Source organism: Acromyrmex echinatior, chromosome 6 (assembly GCF_024713525.1).
Source record: "Acromyrmex echinatior isolate Ae372 chromosome 6, ASM2471352v2, whole genome shotgun sequence".
NCBI classification, from domain to species: domain Eukaryota; kingdom Metazoa; phylum Arthropoda; class Insecta; order Hymenoptera; family Formicidae; genus Acromyrmex; species Acromyrmex echinatior.
Genome location: NC_141857.1, coordinates 13,524,205 through 13,547,012, shown reverse-complemented (window position 1 = coordinate 13,547,012; position 22,808 = coordinate 13,524,205). Strand labels below are relative to the sequence as shown.

The following is a 22,808-nucleotide window of genomic DNA, read 5'->3' as shown; positions in this document are numbered from 1 at the left end:
TTATATTAGATTACGATTACTACATTCCGATTAAGGAGCAACTCAAAGTGAAAGTTCATTCAATACGGAAATGTGTCAGTATCAGACACTGATTTGACTGGCGAATCGAGAGAAACAAAAACGAAAAGACATACACTTAAATTATGGAGACCACCGATGATAAATAGCTCTTCGTAAAGACTACACCTCTATAGACATCGAAAAAGTAAACGTATAAAATAAAACCCTTGCAACTACACGGCCACGCTACGAATTCAAGGATATCTGATTGCACAAACAAGATATGCAGGCAATTATTTCGACCAGTTCTGGTAACTCGAAAGACTCAAACGTGAATGCGAGTATATGCGGCAATTTACGCGACATAGCTTTTCTCTCTCTCTCTCTCTCTCTTTCTCTCTCTCTCTCTCTCTTTCTCTCTATTTTTGTATCATCTCTACGTCAATCTCTGCGTTATTATATTATATTATTTTATTTTATTAAAAAATATATTAAAAAAGGTCTGTACTTATAACAAAAAGTAGTATATAAGAAGGGCAAAGAGCCAATAACGTATAAAGAAATTTAATTTAAATAAGCAAAATTAATACAAAACAATTATAATAAACAAACGTTTCAACTGCAATCGAGTCATTTTCAATGTAATCTTGCATCTGACTTGCACGATGTCAAATAACGAAATGTCAAACATAAAAACATTATCGAGAATGGAAAACAGCAAAATAGGGGGGAAAAAAGAGAAAAGATATTAGGAAGGAGAAAGAGAATGTATAAAAATTCCGGCAAAGATTCCGTGTCATTTTGTCTATTTATTCCATGTTTCTGTTTTTTATGAACCATTTCAGATATCAACTTTTTATTATATGAAGGTTCCATATCTATTGTAATATGTCCACTTTATTCCATTTAAAGTTATGATTCTCCTCAATACGATGGTTGGAAATCACTGATGGAGATTTTGAACTTATATTGATATCAGAAACATGTTCATGCAATCTGGTCTTTAATTGTTTTTTAGTTCGACCAACATAACTGACATCACAATCCTCGCAAGATATTTTGTAGACCACATTTTGATTCTGAACGTGTTCCAAATCATCCTTTCCTCTCTTTATGAAACTTCTTAATGTATTAGGAATGGTAAAAGTCAATTTACAATTAAACATGTTAACAATAAATATAAATCTTTTGGATATCGTATTGACATATGGAATCTTAAAAAATCTCTCCGTGTCATCCTTGTTCTTATTCAAATTATTAATCTTATGTTAATGTGATATTTAATTCTGTTATGAATAGTCGAAAAAATAAAACGTAACGGATATCCATTCTGTAAAAAAATCTCAATAGCATCAATCAAATTATTTCGTTGGAATTTCGGATGACACAAATAAAAAACCTTGTCCACAACTCCATAAATTACACCTCTTTTATGACAAAGTGGATGGTGTGAATGGAAATTAAGAAATCTACCGGAAAAGGTTACTTTACGGTATATATCAAAAATAAGATTTCATTCTTCAATAATCAACATAGTATCTAAAAAATTTATTTTTCCATCAATGCCAACCTCCATAGTGAACTGCAGTTTAGTGTGCAACGAATTAAAAATATCCAAAACATCACCAACACTTTCAGACGCAGCAGCTAAGATAATATCATCAACGTATCAATAATAAAATAGCAGTTGACAAGGCAGCATTCCGATAGCCATTTTTTCAAAGTCCTGCATAACGATATCTGCAATTAATATTACTAATTTTTATATAACTAATATTGATTCTTTTTGTTCACAGTTGCTTTTCCAGAATTTTCTTATGACTCTGTTAATTCTTAATAAAAATGACTCGCAGCGTACTACACAAAATGATAAATTTGATATTAAGGATTTATAATAATATTGTAAGACCATGAGCATATTTTTAATTTAGAACGATGTTTATATATTTTAAGATTACATTTTTTGAAAATGACTTGATTGGAGTTTGTTTATTATAATTGTTTTGTATTAATTTTGCTTATTTAAATTAAATTTCTTTTATACGTTATTGGCTTTTTGCCCTTCTTGTATATTATTTTATTTTATTTTATTTTATTTTATTTTAATTTAGTTATCTCTATTTGAGTTATTCTTTCTGCGCACATTTATATTTTGCTCTAATTCACTGTAACTGTTTTTAGAGTGATATACCCTAGAACATCAATAAACGCACTATCTCTCTCTCTCTCTCTCTCTCTCTCTCTCTCTTTCTCTCTCTCTCCCTCCCCCCTCTCTTTCTCTCTCTTAATTTATATATAACATACGCATACAAATCGAGATACTATATAAGGAATTCTCGGTTGTGGCTTTGCTCTCACGTTCCACTCACCTTCGAGATCAGTTCACAAAGAGGAACTTATTTTAGCGAAATTGCTTGTTCGTTACATCCTTGTTCGAATATTACATTCTTACACTCAATCTACATATCCGCGAAGAATACTGGTTTAGAAAGTTTTTAGCTCTTTCGATTCACCACAAACTTGCTCTCATTCCAGTCACTTTCTCTCCAAGTTAATCCTCGAAATCATGATCGTTCTCGGAAATATTGATAAGCATCTAGGATTTTTCTAGACAAGATATCTAATTCTTCATTAATGACGACTACTAAATTAAGTAAGTTTGAATTAGATATCGGATAAAAAAGAAAATTCACATTTTACGGTAATAATTTTTTATATTCGCGCACTGATCAATTTTTATAAGAAAAAAAAAAAGAAAATCTTTATGCAAAAGAATAATTTTACGATTTTAACATCCGACATGAGAAAATCGATAATAAAACGGCAATAACGGTAAATGTAATTGGAGGAGGATTCATTCCTATCCTCCCAGATAATAATTCGCACTTTAACCAAGCAACTATGATACGATAATTAAGATATTAGTAGCACTAAATTATCTTATATTGCCATTGGTAGTAGAATTAAGAAAAAAAAGATTGAAGTTTTACCTTATCTTTATTTAATAATACTCTTGAGACTTTCATGAGCACTTTCTATTAATTTCTACAGAAATTATGCATTTCGCGAGTTATCTATCGCGGATTTTTTTTAATTGTTTTATATCGTTATTTTTAGCGTCAACTTCATCAAAATGACTTTATATAACTCTACAAAAATATTGTATTAATATATCAATATTATGTTTTATATATTATTTCAATCGTAATTATTTTGCAAGTTTAAATTTAAAAAATTGATTAACCTTTAGATTGCTGGGATTTTCAAATCAAAATTATGGATAGTTCCCTCAAAAAACCATATAATAAATCATATACAGAATGTTTAGCGTAATGGTTCGAACGATTTTTCAGATACTTCCGACAGTTAAAAAGAAAATTAGAAGATGTATATTTATTTTTACAATATGTTTTGTTTTACAATATGCAATAAAAAAATTAAAAAAAATTTTTTTTATAAAAAATCAAAGCTATCTTAAATTTTCTAAATAACACCGTATTATTTTTTTCATGATTTGTAGGAGCCTTCAAAACAAATTCAAATCATTATCGAAATGTCATTTTTATTAATGTTCTATTGATTTTATTGATGTTTAATATCAAATTTGTAATATTATTTATAAGAGCAATATTTAAAATCTCTGAATATAATGCATAACATACACACACACACATACATACATGTACTTATTTAATAAAATATGCAATAAAATCAATAAAAGTGACATTTCGACAATGATTTGAATTCATCTTATAGACTCCTACAATATCATGAAAAAAAATGATGTATGATGCTATTTAAAAAATTTAAGATAAATTTCATTTCCTTATAAAAAAGAAAATTAAAAAAAATTTTTTTATCGCATGTTGTAGCCTACGTAAAACAGATGAATACTCACCCTTCAATCTTTTTTTTAACTGTCGAAAGTGTCTGAAAAATTGTGCGGACCACCCTGTATATGTCTATTAACAAGGGAAGTTTTACAACTGTCCAGAACCGATTTAATTCTCTATGAAATATGTTGTAAAATAAAAATCTAAGAGAAACGTATTTTTATATATATGCTCTAAATCATATTTAAGAGGTAAAACACTCTTTGAAAAAAAAATGGTACTTTTTTTTCGAGCCGAATATCGTCGGAAGTATAAAAGATAGAAAAAAATTTTTTAAACAAAAGTTGTACGATTTCAAGAGTACTTCAAACTTATAAAGAAAAAAATTTTATTTTTTTGTTTAACAAAATATCCCCACCACTCATAATTTTCTTAAATTTTTAATTTTTTTAAAATCAAAATTTAAAATCAAAATAAAGACTATTTTTTACAAATTCGACCATGTGTAATAAAATACATTACGGCATATCATTTTTGAAAATTAATTATTAATCCTTCCGTATATACGCTATCCATGCTCATTATATGTAAGTAATTATCATTGGAATAAGATATATGAAAAGATCTCTTAAGTAAAATTTGTATAGTTTTTTACACGTGTGTGTGTGTGTGTGTGTGTGTGTGTGTGTGTGTGTGATTTAGTTATATTTAGATTTTGTAAATACATATTTTTAAGATACACACACACACACACACACACACACACACACACACAAATACATATTAACCCTTATTATTTTATTTTATTTCCATGAATAAAAATTAAAAACAATTTTATTCCAAATTCATTCTTTTATTATATAATAAAATTATTGTATAAGATTGATATCTTTAAAAAATAAATTTAAAAAAAAATTTTGCTTTAAAATTACATTGAATTGTTAGAAAATTTCACGATTTCTGAAGAATTCGTCACATGTAAAAAACTATACAAATTTTATTCAAAACATCTTTTCATATATCTTGTTGTTCCGACTGGGATATCTGAACTGGAAACATCTGAAGATCTATCTGTGGTTTGGGAAGAAGTTGAAAAAAGAAATTATATTGCAAACAATTTGTAAATTAAGTACGTATATATAAAATAATGAAAATAGGATTAAAGTATACAAAGTAAATAAAGTGTACAAAGTAAACAAACATATATATGTAAAAATGAAAATTTATTATTAATAACATTACATAGTTACATTTTCGTAAGAAATTGTTTTAAAAGTTCATCATTTCTTTCTCTTTGAATCGAATTGTTTTCTTTTTGTTAACTGTTCCATCGCTTTTATATTTGTTCCTCCTCAACTGCAATCAATTTTTTCTCACATTGTAAACCTCTTTTGAATCTCGCCTTTTTTGGTCACTTTTTAATGGAATACAACGTCCGGAAACTGAATCTGACATTTCTGCTGCTCGACCTATCGTTTAAATATTAATTTTCTAACATGCAATTAGAATTACTATTATTGACATTGATATCTAATTCTATAAATGAACCAGCAGCAATCAGATTAGACAATAGCGAAGATCTTGCATTCGAATGTAGACACGAAGTAGAAGGAGTGCAGTTCATTGAGAAATTACTTGGAGAAGGCGTGGATCGGCTGAAATGTGTTGAAATACTGCTTAGTCTTCACACAATTGTAAATGTCTAGTCTGTGACTTGATTGAACGAGGATATTATCGAATCGAAGTTTATGAAAAAAATTTTCCGCTCAATAGGATGACGTCCATTCCCGCAACATATTGAGGGAGCGATGTGGAAAGTACATTCAGCGGATAGTTTCGTAGCGCTCTTTACTGCTGAATGCGCCCATTGATAATAAGTGGTTAGATAATAACTGGGCGGTAATTTATGATATAAGTTTATGTATACATTCAAGATAAATATAACAAATGGATAGTATAAGAATATTCACGTAGCAATTTTACGTTCAGTTAGTGCAGTAGTTTTGTCATAATCATATCTGTGCAATTTGTTAAATTGTTTTTATATTACGATTCAAAGCCACGTTTAATCTTTGGAAATGATTACCAATCCGCTTAATGTTGTTAGACTTTTATGAGCATCTATAAGTTCAATATATCTAACAGAAACACCAGTAACTGAAGCAGAAATAGAATTAAAAGAAAATATAAAAAAATTATTGCTGGAGCATTTTTCACAATGGATTGGAAGTAACAGAAGAAACCTATCTCGATTATCAAGAACCTTATAAACTACATAATTCTGAAATAATTGAAGATGATGAAGAAGCATGGAGTGAAGAGAGAATTTAAATTCTCATCTTCAATGTTCAAATGATGACGCAGACTTTGACAATTCTTATAAAGAGCTGTTAAGTATTGACGGAATTGGGATATTAATGAAAAAAATGACAACAAAAGGAATCGTCCTAAAATCAAGGCAAAATAAATTTAGAAGAGTTTCATCTGAACGTCAATTAAGATGATGGGAAGAACAATTCCATTCAAATCGTATAGAAAATCGTATTGAAAATCGTATAGAAAAATTATTTTACATCTCCAAATTTACACGTGATAAATTTACTGCAGCTGTTGAATCAGGATTCATAATTCATAATATCGATCTACAAAGATGGATTTTACAAGCTCAAGAAAAAATAGGAAATTTAAATCCTATATTTAAAGCATCTCACAATTGAGTATCAATATTCAAAAGAGTCAAAAAAAGTCCCGAATTGTTTTGAGAAAAATTACGAAATTTATAACTGGAAGAACAATAGAAGATTCCGTTGAGTTGCAAAATACAGCTAATGATTTTGTGAAAACAGTGAAATCACTTATCGAACAGTTCGGATCTGAAAATGTTTTTAATTCTGATCAAAGTGGTTTCCAATTGGAAATTCGTTTTGGAAGGTCATTGTCTAATGAAGGAGTAAAGAAAGTAGAGTGTATTGTGTCTATATCATCAACAACACACTCATACACCATGCAACCAATAATCGTGTAATGAAAATTTGCTGTCACCTTTATTTATTGTATTGAAAGAAACTAATGGTATATTTGGATCTAGAGTACAAGAAAATCTTATTTACACCAATAAATGTTATTAAAGCATCGAAATCTATCATTTCTAGTAAAATGACTTCAAATAATTAAATAAATTTCCTTTTACAATACATTTTCAGATGCTGTTTTACTATTAAAAAATATAAATTTGCACAAATGGAATGATATAATGAAATTATAAGTCTTATTTCTGTGATATATTTTATATTTTATTTAAGAATCATAACAGTCAAAATAGTTATTAATTCAACATTTCTATTTCTTACAAACCATTTTAAAATGTGGTTAGAAGAAGCTTATTTTCCAAACATTGGTTCTAATAGCGTTCTTCTTATTGATTCATGGATTTGACATTTTTCCAATATTATTTAACACCTGCAGGAAAATATATTATTACTATAATTATACCGAAAGGCATTACAGGAAAAATATAACCATTAGATGTTTACGGATTCAGAATTTGGAAAAATTTTGCTAAAAGATTTTCAAATACTGTTTTATTATTAAAAAGTAACATAAATTTTCATAAACGAAATAATATAATAAAATTACAATCTCAGATAAATAATCAATTGTCATCCTCGCGATATCACAACTTATTTAAAATTGGTTATATAAATAAAATTGGTTATACGAAAGATCAGAAGAATTTGAAAATTCAGTAGAATTTAGCTTTGACAAAAGTTTAACAATATATGATATCGAAGGTTGCAGTAATATAGATGTAGTAAAATGTTCATGGTGCAAGAAGTCTTATTATATTTAAAACATTTTTTTCATTGAGTATGATTATTGTAATGAGTATAATGAATAAACGATACAAAATATATTTATTGTGTATAAACATTTAGAAATTATTTCATTTATTAAGTATAATATACATTTCGAAATTATTATGTAAACGACAAGTAAATAAGATATTAAAACTTAAAATTGAAAATAACTTTGAGAGAATAATGTTAAGATATTATATTAAAAGGAAATAATGTGCAGAGATAAATAAAAAAGTTTAAAGTGAGTTTTACTCACTTTAAGGAAAAATAATAAAAAATGCTAGCAGGTAAAACCCTTTTAAAACCAACAATCCCTGTTTAGAAACCCGGGCCCTTTCTTTTTGGGTTTTGGGGTTTTTTTAAAGAAAGGGGCACCCCAAAAATTTTTTTTGGGTTTTCGGTGAAATGCGTGAAAAAAAAGAAAATGAGCGTATTTTTTTTTCCCGAATTCCGACAGCGGCGCTGCATAAAAATTTTCGCCCGTTTTAACCTAAAAAAGATTGAATTTTGGGCCTATCGGCCCCAAAAAAAACAAAAGTGCCCCCCAAATTTTTTTTTTGGGGGGAAAAAAATAAAATTAAATAAAATTTTTTCTTTTTTAAAAAAATTTTTTTTAAAATCCCTTTTTTCTCCAAAAAGGGAAAATTCATTTTTTTTTAAAAATGAATACAAAGAAGATAAAATTTTTTTATTTCTTTTTTGTCTTTTCCCTAAATTTTATTTAGAAAATTTGTCCCCTATATATAAAAAATAAAGATACACATCTATTTATATATGTATTGGGGTATGTTGGGGTTTGTTAATTTTTATAAATTATATATATATTTTTTTTTATAGTAATTAAAGCGCATACATTACATACGCGGGGGCGGGCCCTTGGTAATTCCGGGCGTTTTTGGGGCCCCGGGGGGTTTTTTTTTCGGTTTTGGTGCGCGCGCCCTGGGGGGGTGGTTTTTTTTTATTAAACACATGTTTAAACCCCTTTTTTTTAAAAAAATTATTTACACATGCATTCCCCAAGGCCGGGGGGGGTTTTTTCCCGGTGAGGGGGTTTTGGGTGGCCCCTTTTTTTCTCCCCCCCTTTGTGGGGGCCGGGAAAAGCGGCCCAATCTTGGAACCCCAAGTTTTTTCATATTGAAATTTTCGGGGAATTTTTACTTGTTCTTTTTCTAAAGCTTTGGGTTTTAATCGTTTCGCAAGCAATAGTGTTCTTTTGGGGGTTTTTTTTTTAAACGCCAAAATTAATTGCAAGGGGGTGGAAATTTTTTAACAGCACATTTTTTTTTGGTTTTTTGAGTTTAAGAAAAAGCCATTCCTCCTATTGGGGGGCGCCCCAAAAAAATAAAAGGGGTTTTATTCAACTTAGAAAATGGGGTTTAAAAATTTTAAAAAAAATTAGAATATAAAATTTCAGCCCGGGGGAAAGGCCCCATAATAATATATTTTGTAAAATAGAAAAATTTTTTGACGTTGTTTAAAAGGGGGAAGGAAAAATGGTTTTTTATGTTCCCCGATGATGCCAGAATCGAAGAAAAAAAATTCTTGAATTGCCCCAACGAAGTTGAAAAGGAAAAAACGAAAAAGGGAGACAAGAAAAAACCCCAAAAAGGATAGAAATCCGTTGGGGAAAGGTGAGGAAAATTGCATGGGGCCAGTGGGCTCGTTTTTAAAACCCCAAAAGCGATTATCTTTTGAGTCTCTTTCCCTCTCTTTTTTTCTCTCTCCCCCCTCTCTCTCTCTCTTTTCTCCTTTTTTTTCTCCTTCCTCCCCTTTCCCCCCCCCCATCTCTCTACGGTTTTCGCTTTTCTAGCGAACCCCAAAAAGCTTTTGGAAAAAATTTGGCCGCTTTAAGGGGGATAATTTGGGGAGAAGGGGGAAAATTTTTGAAAAATAAAGTTTTAATTTTAAAATTTGCAAACCCCATATCCCCAAATTTTATGTAAAAATAGCAAAAAAAAAAATTAAAAAAACGAATTTAGGGATATTTTTTTTTATTTTCCATGACCCCTTTTAAACCCCGTTTTAGAAAAGATTTCAAGCCCCGGGCGTGGTTAAAAAGCGTAAGATCGAGTTAAAAGTTGGATCTATGTTTTAAATTCCCCTTTTTTTTTTTCAAAATTTTTTTTTTTTTTTAAAATTTTTATGGGGGGAATTTAAAAACCCCCTATTTCGGGCCCCAATATATTTTTATTTTTTTTGGAAAATATGTGTTTTTAAAATTTTTAAAATTCCCTTTGGGAAAAAAATTTCCAAAAAACCCCAAAAGGGGGTTTTTTTTTTTTTTTTAAAAGGGAAGTCGTCAGTACCTTTTTTGAAAGGGTTTTTTTCAAAATTTAAACCGAAAAAAAATTTTGGGTAAAAAAACAAACGAAAAGTGCGAAAAATAATTTAAGGATTACAAAATTTAAAAGGATGGTGCCCCAAATTAAATTTTTTTTTTAAAAAAAAAAATTTAGTCCCCCCCATAAACTTAAAAATTTTTACCCCCCGTTTAAAAACCCCTACAACCCCTTTTTTTTTTTTTTTCTATTTTTTTCCCTTTTTTTTCCCTTTTTCCCCTGTTTATTTTTTTAAACCCCCCCAAAATTTTTAACCCCTTTTCCCGGTTTTGGGACTCGGGGCCCCGCCCCTTTCCCCCCCGCCCGCCGTAACCCCCTAAAGGGGCCCCGCCCGGGCCCCGGGGGGGATGTGTTTTCAGGAGCGTTGCCAAAAATCCCCCCCCCCCCTTTTTTACCCCCCTATCAATCTTTCCCTTCTTTTCCCCTTTGGAGGCCCCCTTTTTCCCCCGCCCTTTTTTATTCACTGTCCCTAAAAAGTTTTTACGGAGTATTGGGGAAACCCTTCCCGTTTAAAAACGATTTTTTGGGCCCCCCTTATTTTCTTAAAGTTTTCAGTTTCATAAAAAGTACCCCCTTTTGGGGGCCCCCAACCCCGGGCCCCAGCTTTGAAAGAAAACCCCCCAAGTTAAAGAAGGGTTAAAAAATTTAAAATAAATTTTTAAATTTAAAAAAAATTTAATTAAAAAGTAATACTTTAATAAAAAGGCCCCAACCCCATTATTAAGAAAATCAAAAAAATTATGTAAAAAGGAAAATATTTTTATAAAATTTTGCCCCCCCCCCCCCTTTAAATTTTGCCCCGAAATTCCCCCCGGGGGGGTTGATAGCAGTTTTGTTTTTTCCGGAAAAAGCCCCCGAAGTTTTAAGTCCCCACGCGAACCCCCCGGTTCCCCCCTCCCCCCCCTTTTGGGGTTGAAAAAAGGAAAATGGGCCCGCCCCCCCCGAAATTGGCTCGAAATAAAAAAATTAAAAGAGCCCACTAAAAAAAAAATAAAAAAATTTCCTTTAAAATTTATAAAAATATATTTGGGAAAAATTTGGGTTGGATTAAAACGTTATTTATTTAAAAAAAAAAAAAAGAAAAAAAAAAGGGGAAAAACGGGAAAATTAAAATGGTCCTAACATTTTGCTCGCCCCCATCGCCCGGGGCCCAAAAGCTGGGGGTTTTTAAAAACCCCCTCTTAAAAGGGTAAAATAAAATCCCGGGAAAAATTTAAAAATATTGGGGAACTATCATTTTTTAATCTTTTTTCTATTATATTTTAATGAAAAAAGGATTTGTTTTTAATTTTTTAAAAATTTTCATGTGAGACTCGTGGTAAAGAAAAAGAGCCCCCAAACCCCAAAAAAAAGTTTTAGGTATTTTAAATTTTTTTACGCGCCTCGTAACCCCTTAAAAAAGTAGGGCCCCAAAAGGTTAATATAATTTAAAAAAATTAAAAAAAATTTTTTAAAGGGGTTTTCCTACTTATGAAACGCCAAGGGTCGAGCCCCCGAGAAAATATTTTGGTCGCTAGAAAAAAAACGAACCCCCGAAGAAGGACAGAGGGGCCCCAGCCATTGGGGTTTCTAGCGGGTCCAGTTTTGGGGTGGCCGCGGGAGACTAAAACCATTAAAAAGGAGTTCATCCGGGGGTTTTTTTTTTGTCTGCTCTACGGAAAAAACAAAAATTTAAAAAAAATTTTTTAACCGAACCCCCGGTTTCCCCTTCTCCCTTTTTTTTTGACAGACTTGGTTTCTTGGACTAAAAATTAAAACTCCAAAAGATGCCCCAAACTCCAATTTTTTTTAATTAAAAAATTTTTTATTTTTTTTATTTAAATATTTAACATAAATCTTGCAAAATTAAACCCCAGCAAAAATGCGAATGCAAAAAAGATTTTTAAAAAGTAAAATGATGAGATATACAAATTTTGACTTTTAAAAAACTAATGTAAAGCGTTCGGTTTTAGGGGGCTGCAAGAACGCGTGGGTTTTGGGCCCCTTGGGGGGAAGATCGAAATTGGGGTTTTTTGTTTTATTCTGGGGTTTTCCCCCTTTTTTAATTTTTTTTTAATAAAAAAATTTTTTTATTTTTAAAATTTTTTTAATAAAAATATTACCAAATAACTTTTTATAAAAAAATTTAAAAAATTTTAAAATTTTTCTTTTAAAAAGGGTCGAATTTTTTGGCATTTTGAGCCGATTTTGAAATTTTGCCCTTTTCCTTTTCCCCTTTTCCCCCACGCTGACGGCCGGGGAAAACCCCCAAGCTGGCGTGGGGTCTAAAAGTGTCATGATAAGAAAAATGCTGCGCCCTACCTTTCCCCCCAAATTGGGGGAAAATATTTCCTTCCCCCCATAAATTGTATTTTTTAATAATGGGTGATTTAAAACTATTTTAAAATTAAAGCATTTTACTAAATGTAATGTAATTTTTTAAAATTCTTATTATTTTTTTTTTCCCCCAGGTTTTAAAAAGGGGTTTGATCCCCCTTTTTTTTTCCCCCGAATGTAAATAAAATTTTCTTCCGCATCATCATTGGGTCATTTTTTGTAAAATTTTTTTTTAGTAGAATAAAACCGGGGGGAAAAATTTTTTAAAGACGAACAATAAAAAAACTTTTAAAGGGGAATAGGGTCTTTTTTAAAAAAAGGAAAATTTGTACGGGGAAGCCCCTTTTTTAAAAATTGCGCCCCAAAGGGAAAAAAAATTTTGTCATTTTTTTTCGGGGTTTTTATCTTTTTTTTGAGTGATTTTAAAAAAAAATTTTTTTTTGTATTTTTTAATATATAATTTAAATATATAATATGCATACATATACATTTTGCGTGACGCGTATGTGTAAAACAAGGCATTTACGAGTAAAACAGCTGTCCAGTATGCCCCCGGGGACAGTATAAAATTCCCCCAACAGTCCCCAAAACAATGTAGGGGTAGTGTGTAGGTTCTAAAATTTTCCCTAAATATATGGGGATGTGGGTGTGGGGTGTGTATGTATATATGTGATATGTATTTTATATATTTTATATAAATAATTATTTTTTTTGATATAATGTTTTTTTTCACAAAATAGAAAAATATTTTGCAGAATTTTTTGGGGGTTTTAAAGAGAAGGTTATGGGTGCTTATAAAAGCGACTCGGGAAAAATTTTACCTTGTATTTTCGTAATAAAAAGGGGTTGGGAAAAAATACCCCGGGGGCCACGTCTTTTTTGGGAAAACATCTAGAAGAAAAAAAAATTGGGGGTTTTTGTGGTTTTTTTTGGGGGGCCCCCCTTAAAAAACCAAAATGAGAAAGGTTAGATCTTTAGTTTTTCGAAAAAACCCCCTTTTTTTTTTAAAAGTTTTTGATTAAATTTTTTTTTTATAAAAAAATTTTCGTTTCCCCAATTTGGGGGTCCATGTCAGAGGCTTTTATCGTGGGCTGAAATTTTAATTTACTGCCGAGGCTTTTAAGTGAGCTGGCTGCTATAAAAAAAGGGCACACCCTAAACCCCTTTTTTGGTAGTTATAGAAAAAGGGCAGAGGCGTTCATGTGGGAGAAAATTTTAATTACTCCCCGGGGGGTTTAACGTGAGCTGGAGTTAAAAAAAAGTCCCCAGCCTAAATCATTTTTTGGGGGTATGGGAAAAGTCAGGGCGTTCACGTGGGCTGACTTTTTTAAAATTTCTGCCAGGGGGCTTTTAACGTGACGGCAGCTATAAAAAAAAATTAAAAACCAAAATCATTTTTTGGTGGTTTTAGACAAATGTCAGAGGCGAAAAACGGGGGTGATTTTTTTTTTGCCAGAGGGGGAAAAACGGAGCTGGTGTATAAAAAAATGTCACAGCCATAAATCATATTTTGGCTAGTTATAGACAAATGTCAGAGGGCGTCATCGTGGGGCTGACTATTTTTAATTTACTGCCAGAGGCATTAATTGTGAGCTGGCTAGTTATAACAAAATGCCACAGCCGTAAATCGTGCTTTGGCTAGTTACAAATAAATGTCAAAGGCGTTTATATATGTACTGACTATTTTTAATTTATTGGCAGAAGCATTTCGATTATTAAATTTGGTGAAATACAATTACGGAACCAATTTATAGAATTTTGCGTCTGCAATTAAAGAAATGCAAATAGATGCATTGTCATGATGGAATCAAAAGCTAATTGCTTGACATAACCGAAACAAAGAAACTAATGAAGAAAAAAACTGAATATCAGTAAATAGTTTCTTTGAAACCTTACAACTTTTGTCTGAAACGTTTTTTCTAAAAACGTTATGTAATAGCCTTAGCACAAGGATTGTCGTAATTGAATCGTAGAACGTGAATCATAGGGCAACGCATTATATTTTGGCGTACTATGCATGCCGATACACGTTCACATTCCTTTACGATTAGTTATAGTCATCTTTATATTCAGCTCCTAAATCCGGAGTCTTTTTGGACACCCTATATAATATATATGTTATACATATATGTATGTATACATATTAGGTGTTGGAATTAATTCGTAGCGTTTTACAAGTGATGGGAAGTACTTTCATTAATGTATTTTTTAATGCTCATGTGAAATAAATAACATCTGTCATTAAAAACGCTACGAATTAATTCCAACACCTAATATATATATATATGTATATATATATATACAACATACATTACACAGTCAATAGTCACATGCATAATTTTTGTACGATGCTGTACGTTTATGAAATGTATGTAAGTATATCATATTCAAAGTGTTTTAGCAAATATATACACTTACAGGTCAATGTACGTTGACTAACAGCAAGTTACAATAAGTATATTTTTACTAAATGAACACTCTGACTGTGACTTAGATATATTTTCGGATGCAACCATGTATTTGAAATACATGTATACACGTGTAATGTAATAGCACTTTTCCTTTATTCCCAATGTCATTTTAACTTAGGATGTAACATGTCAGTACGTAAATACATTGCACATACATATGTAACTATTCCATCTCTTTTTATTATGTTTAATGGGCCTTTTACAATTATAAGCCATAAATCAGCCATAAATAAGAAGTCAAACGCTAAAAATTGGCTGTGATTGATCAATTTTTAGCTTCTGACTTCTGATTTGTAACTAATGTGTTATTGTAGAAGGCCCATAATAAAAAGAGATAGAAGTTACTCATACTTAGCTTTTCATGCAGATATAATATAGACACAGTCTATTAGTGAATATTAGAATTATATTTTATGTGCATTATGATGTGTACACACATTATAAAATATATTTCTAATTCATATTCACATATGTGTGTAGCTACTTCATCTCTTTTTGTTACGTATAACAAAAAGGTGTACTGATGTCTTCTTTTTTCTACGTTTAATAAAAAGAGATATATTTTTTTAGGATCAAATATTAGTGATATATACTTTTATATTTCAATATCAGAATATACAACGAACATCAGACGTAACATCTTAAAAAAAATAATCAAATTACGAATCCTCTGATAAATCCTCATTTTATGTGTGTGTATGTATATATATATATATATATATATATATATATATATATATACATGCATTATATATATATTTTATATATGTATACAATTTTAATATTGCACATTTAAACACAGAGAATGCATAAACAGCTTAGCATTGATAATTTCTATCTGCAACGTATGTATATTCACACATTATAGTACATATATGCAATATTGTACAATATTGCCTATGTGTGTATTATATTTAAGTACATCACTAATATTTTAACATGATTAACTTCTACATATTTTTATTAAACATAGCAAAAAATGGTATAGCTATGTATATTATATGTGTAATATATCTATATATAGCTAATACATATCACATCCTGACCTAAAATGACATTGTACGACAGGAAAAATGCTATTATATAGGCCCATGTGTCAATGTACACTGTCAATACTGAAAATCTATAGTTACGTATTTTCAGTACTCGCAATGAATATCGAAATACAGTTGTAGTATCACTTTTTCCTATGATTTTTCCTATCATTTAGAGTTTAGTCAAGATGTAACATATATTACTGTCAATATATGGACACGTGTTTCATATATATATATATATATATATAAATGAATACGACATTGCACATACATAATGTAACTCTTTTTACTCTGTCTAATAAAAAGAGATAGATACTTATAGTACTTATACATTACTAATATGTCGACTATATATCTAATATAGAAAATTGTATGTACATTATACTATGATAATTCTAACATTGTTGTAACATATAACAAAACATTATTAGTGAATATAAATTATAATTATATTTTATATGTATTATAATGTACATATACACAATAATGTACAAAATATAATTTTAATATTGCATATATCATTAATTCATTAACATGTTTATGTCTTCACTAATATGTCAATAATATTTTTTGTGTTATTGTGTATATACACATATATTATAATACACATAAAATGTAATTGTAATTCGTATTCATGAATGTCTTTTTATATACAACATTAGAATTACATTTTATATATCATTATACATATTATAATATAAAATTTGAATATTGCAAAAATGGACATAGAGAATATCTGCATGAATATCTATATATATATATATATATATATATATTATGATATTCATTTATGATAATATATTATCATAACCTAAAATGGCATTGGATGTAAGAAAAAAGTGCTATTACGGTTTCGTATCGATATATCTAATTTAATTAAAAATCTGTATTTTATATATATTACAGACTTTTAGTACTGATGATATATATTAGAACACGGTCTACATTGCATGTGTATATAATACAACTAAATATGTATATAATGCAACTAAATTTCTAAGGTCCGATTCTACAAATATAAGATTAACTTCAATTATGTTTATTTTTTTTTCAATTCTAAAATTGGAAAATTTTCCAAAATAAATCTTACATTGTGGGACCGATCCTAATACACGTCCCTGTTAAGATGGTAATGTAGGAAACGGAATAAAAATATCGATAATTAATCGATCGAATTTCCTGCATGATCATATTAACTTCAGAGGGCGTAAGCAGATTATACATTGGAAATGAAAACCTGTAATATCGACCTTGATCAAGTTCGGCCTTCGCTCCAGCATCCCCTTAATAGTTTAAATTAATTCTCGAAAATAATATTTCGTAATGTAATTTTATTACACATGGTTGAATTTGTAAAAAAATAATCTTTAAATTGGTAAAACAAAATTAGAAATTTAAACAAATTACGGATGGTGGGGGTATTTTGTTAAACAAAAAGTAAGAAAATTTTTTTTTCTTTATAACTTTAAAGTACTTTTGAAACTGTACAACTATTGTTTAAAAATTTTTTTTTATCTTTTGTATTTCCAACGATGTACGGTTTGAAAGAAAAATATCGTTTTTTTTTTAAAGAGGTGTTTTACCTCTTAAAAATTAGCGCGTATAAAAAAATACATGTCTCTTAGATTTTTTAGTATTTTTTTAATGTTTTACAACATATTTCATAGAAAATCAAATCGATTCCGGACAGTTGTAAAACTTCTTTTGTAAGTTCGATGTGTACGAGCACCGACAAGATATACTATTAAGGAGATCCTAAAAATGATTAGTCATATTGTAAATAGCACTTACATAGACGATTTACGTGTCATTAATACATTACTATATCAATATCTCATTCACGCATGCTTACTACAGGAAAAAGTATCGAGACACCTAAATAACTTCTGAACGGTTTGAGATGGAGGATTGAAGTTTATAGGGATGCAAATGGTATCATAAAATTTATCATTTAATATCAAAAACGCACATTTTAACCGGGGAGTGGGAGGGAGGGGGGAGGGACGGAAAAATCTTAAATTGCACGTGGAGTCAAGTAAGGGCACGTTTGAAAGAGTTTTCCAAGACAAGAACAACGCGTCCCAGGTCTCTACGATTTTTTTTCGTAGAATTATGATCATTTAAACATTGAGATTTCACAGTAGCGGAGAACTCACGGCGAGGACGTGAGAAAGACTTTTCGCGGGCACGTGTGGATAAAAGTTCATGTGGAAAAGAATGTGGAGTATGTTAATGTGTGCGTGCGTGCGTGCGCGCGCGCGCGCGCGCGTGTGTGTGTGTGTGTGTGTGTGTGTGTGTGTGTGTGTGTGAAGGGGGGGAAGGGGGAGAGAGTACATGTGCGCGCGCACAAACTGAGTGTTTGTGTAATCAACTAAGGCAAGTGTAGGAAGGTTTATATCAATTATTCAAAATAGGCATCGTCAACTGTTTGAAAACAGGCTATCCGATGGTAAAAAGATAAAACGGCATTTCGAATGTAATCATCAGGGATAAAAGCAACTTTCTGAAGAATCTGTGTTGCGACTTTACTCGATCGTCTTATATACGGATGAGTGGAAATAAATACTGAGGTATTCATGATTTTGTATGCTTTATTGAACGCTCGCTGGCAACGGTATAATAACGACGATTGTAATGGCAGGAGAGCCTCCACGAAGGAGCTGGTAATTTTCTAGAGAGGAAACCGTAGATTTCCAATAGTGAATGCGTCAGCGCTAGTGTAGTCGCAGAGGCTGCGCATAAGGATCAAGTTGAATATCCTGCCCTCCTTTGGAAAGTCTAACTTTTCGAAATATTAATAAATGCAAATACTATGTCTTAACGCAGATTAAACATATAAGAAATAAACGTTAATAATATGATTTTAGCTTAAATAGTTACATAAAACATAAGTCTTCTTTCTCTAATTGACAAGGAATAATAATAGTATTGTTGTACATAACTTATGATGAAATCATTACATTGTAGAATGATTACATCCTTGAATTGTAAATAATAAATCTTAATACTAATCTTATCGCTAATTTGTATTAATAATATATTATCTTACAAGAGTAAACAATCTTGTAGTCTTGTCATAGGAACTGAGTTGTTATACTTGCATGTTGTCATCGATTGGAAGAACGCGTATTTTAATTAACGCTCGCTTAGTTAATTCGTAACTAGTTTTTATAGAGACTACGCGCATTATTTCATCCGATCCTGGATGTGTTTTCGTAATTCTATCTAATGGCCAGATCATCTGGGAAGTGTTTTCATTTTTTATTAATATCATAGTTCCTATTTTTATATTTGCGCATTTTATCTTCAACGCACTTTCATTTAAAGCGTTGCTGCTGCTGAGATACTTATGTACTCCCGCGACCATCTTGACCAGAAGTTCTGTCTCAATTGTGTAATTAATTGGTAACGCGTTAAACAGTTTACAGGTACTTCGTTGAGGCTATAATCTGGTATTGGAATTTAGAGCCTCTCCTATAATAAAATGTCCGGAAGTCAACGCCTGTAGATCGGTGAGATTAGTGTGAAAGGTCTTGAATTTAAACACGCTTCTATTTGCATTAAAACGATATTTAATATGGCTATAACAATAATCCTTTTCATATGTGTTTTAGCAGATTTAATTGCGGCTTCCCATAAGCTGGTATGTTCTTGGAAACATCTCTTGGCTTGAATGAGGATAGTTGCCCTCTGTGATGCAGGAAGTCAAGCCTCTCCCATCAAAGTTTCATCGATCATAGTTTTTCAGTACTGATTTCTCTTGATAGTGGGTCCGCTGGATTATCCTCGGATTTGATGTGATACCAAGAAGCATCGTTAAGCGATTTATCTCGGCAATTCTGTTTCCGACAAAGGTGTTCCATTTGTTTGCCTCGCTAGAGATCCACGCTAAGACTACTAGAGTCACTCCAGTAATATATATTTCATAATTTGATTAATCGTCTATACAATATAAATATTAAGAGGCTGTGTTAACTCTTCAATATATATACCAGAATTTTTGGAGCTGCTTTTGAATCGCTGCGCTGGTAGAAACACCACAGTAAGTTGGATGCTGATGCGTACATTTGCACGTTGCCCAAAATTATTCAACCTAAAGATGTTTTTTGAATTTTGGGGGCTTCTTTGACGTTTTGATTTCCTTGCGTCTCAAAAGCTCCTAAAAAACAGTTGCTTCCAATAACAAATCTATATCGCCGGCCATGTGATAACTTGGATCTGCTAGCTTTAAATCATGAGGAATGCATAAGTTGTTTTCGTTTATTTTAGCGTCGGTAAAATACAACAGTGTGTGAGCGTTTAACGTGCGATACCTGCATTTAAGCTTAACTCACACGGCACCCATGGGCGCGGGATCTGGAATACGTTCGATCAGCGCGTTACGGCTATGCCGAGACTCCTAGTCGCGCTCGCGGGATATAGGTCCCAACAAATCACTGGTTGGAGCGAGTAACTATCCACGCTCTACTAGCTAAGCAGCTAATTCCCGAGCATAATACGCAGCTCACCCGTCAGGGCCAGAGACCCCTATCAATCACTACCACCGCGAATCCTATCCATGACTGGGCGCGGGCAATTGTCACAATCCCCGCGGTACCATTCTAGATCATCGGTCGGATCATCGTAGCCTAGGCTACTCCCAGTTTGCGTCGCCTACACACGCGACACTGGTCGGCCAGCGTTTCGGATGCCGGGACGCTTCACAGGAATCGCTCGTCAACCCGACCACGGGCAAGCGCTCCGAGACAGAGCGCCGAGCTTTCGACCTGATCGGCATCCTCTCTCCGTAAGCTAAAAAGCTCATCCATAATCCTGAAGCTATTAAGTGATTAGATAGCCTCGAGCCTAATAGGAACAAGCTGATATTATGTAGGGCGCCGGTAAAACTCAAACTCGGAACGATAGATCGCGAGTCGAAACGCATAGGACATTAAACCACATCCGGGCGACGTCCGAATGCATAACTGACAATTATTGTTAGTTGGCTCCGTCCCGAAGTCGGAGCGAACATGCCACCTCACCTACAAAGGTATATGCGACTGCATAACTGATTTGGAATACTCAATTGGAATGCTTGCAATTTTTGTGCTATGGCTTGAGGAATTTTGTACATAAGCGTTTCTTTTTCAGCGTTTCTCTCAGCCACTGACATATTGAGAAATGAATCAACATTAATAAATTTTATGATCATTCGAACATATGCAACAAGACGAGCTTTGTGAACTTGGTACCCGACTTGCGGCAATAGGGTTTTTTGTTTTCTTTTTTTTTCTGAAAGATCTTCGTATGTAGTTGAATGTAGTAACATTGATTTTGTTTGTAGTAGCGCAGAAAAAAGAATATCACGACTTAAAGAAATGTCATCCCCGACTTTGAAATTAATTACTTTTAAGAATAGTTTCTTATAGAAAATCGTAGTAAAATTATTTCTGTTTGTTGCACCGTTCACGAGATATAATTATTTAAACAATTGTATAAAAATGAATTTTTAATTTTCAAGATAACTCAAATCCGCTTGCGAGACTTGATTCAGAATTGTTTGTAGTTGTTTGTAGTGATTTTCCGTTTGTAGTTGTACTGTTTAAAAGTTACAATAAATTTACAATAAATAAATTACGTAACTTTTGCCAATTTTCGGGATACCTCAAATCCGCTCACGGAAAGAATCATTAACAGAATTAACAAATAATACGCACATTTTATATTAAAAAAAAACAAAATATATAAATACATAAAAAAAAAAGAAAATAAAATATACAAAATCCCCAAAAAATATAAACCGTAATTTAAAACCATTAATTTTAAATAGTTTCAAAAACGCGAGCTTGGCGTAGTAGACAGCGGCTCCTTCGCAATACAAAAGATTTCGGGTACAATCTCCGGTAGAAAATTTTCGTACGCTCGTAACTCCATTTGGAAGACAACAGCAAATCACCGAGTAGTATACTTATCCTAGAAACTTTTCTAAAAATTCGTCGTTCGAAATTGACGTTAAACTGTAGGTCTCATCTTAAAAGAAATCTAGATCCGTTTCCCTCAATAAAAAAATGAGTATTATTGCCTGTCCACATAGTCAATTTTTGATACTGCGCGCATGTTTCTTCAAGCCAGTAAGGATTTGCGTTAGACCAGAATCTACAATTGTGAAGATTAACGTTGCCATTTATATGAAAAGTTGCTTCATCAGCAACACTATGTTTGATAGAAAATCTTCATCTATTCTTTCATCAACTCACAAAATTCGATGCGCCTATAAAAATCATCATTATTTAGCTCTTGCACAATATGGACTTTATAGGGAAATTTACTATTTTTTAATATTTTAAGCACGGACTTTTGATCAATGTCATGTTGCAGAACTACTTTACGACTTGAATCATGCGGATTTTCGATGAAGGATTGTAGAACATCTAATGATTTTTCTGGATTTGTTGCTGACTTTGACCTACCTAATACTGGACAATTTTTAACACTTCCAATTTCGTTGAAACGCCTGATGGAAAGAATAGATGAGATTCCCAATTTTCTATTCAAACATAGTATTTTCTGATGAAGCAATCTTTCAGATAAATGGCGACGTTATTCGGCACAATTGTAGATTCTGTTTTCTCGCAAATCCTCACTGGATTGAAGAAACATGCAGTATCCACAAAAATTAAATGTGTGGACAGGTATAATGCCCTTATTGGTCCATTTTTTATTAAGGGAAACTTAACAACTGCGAAGTATGAGGATATGCTGAGACATGAAATAGTTCCAGCAATGCAGACAATCGTGGGAGACAATTTTGAGAACACATGGTTTCAACAAAATGGTGCTGCACCGTATTATGGAAGGGACGTCCGTCATTATCTTAGCACAATGTTTCCTGAGAGATGGATAGGTAGAAGAGAAGTTATCGAATGACCTCCTAGATCGTCCAATCTAACATCTCTTGATTACTTTCTAGAGGGGG

At 31.7% G+C, this 22,808-nt stretch overlaps 1 protein-coding gene and 2 pseudogenes across 1 annotated transcript in view; 2 read left to right on the top strand and 1 right to left on the bottom strand.

The window, feature by feature from the left end:
- LOC105154800 (lachesin) overlaps positions 1–22,808 on the bottom strand; it is a 211,532-nt gene that overhangs the window by 14,168 nt on the left and 174,556 nt on the right. The window lies entirely within an intron of this gene.
- On the top strand, positions 5,330–6,858 carry LOC147909494 (uncharacterized; annotated as a pseudogene).
- On the top strand, positions 7,197–7,731 carry LOC147909493 (uncharacterized; annotated as a pseudogene).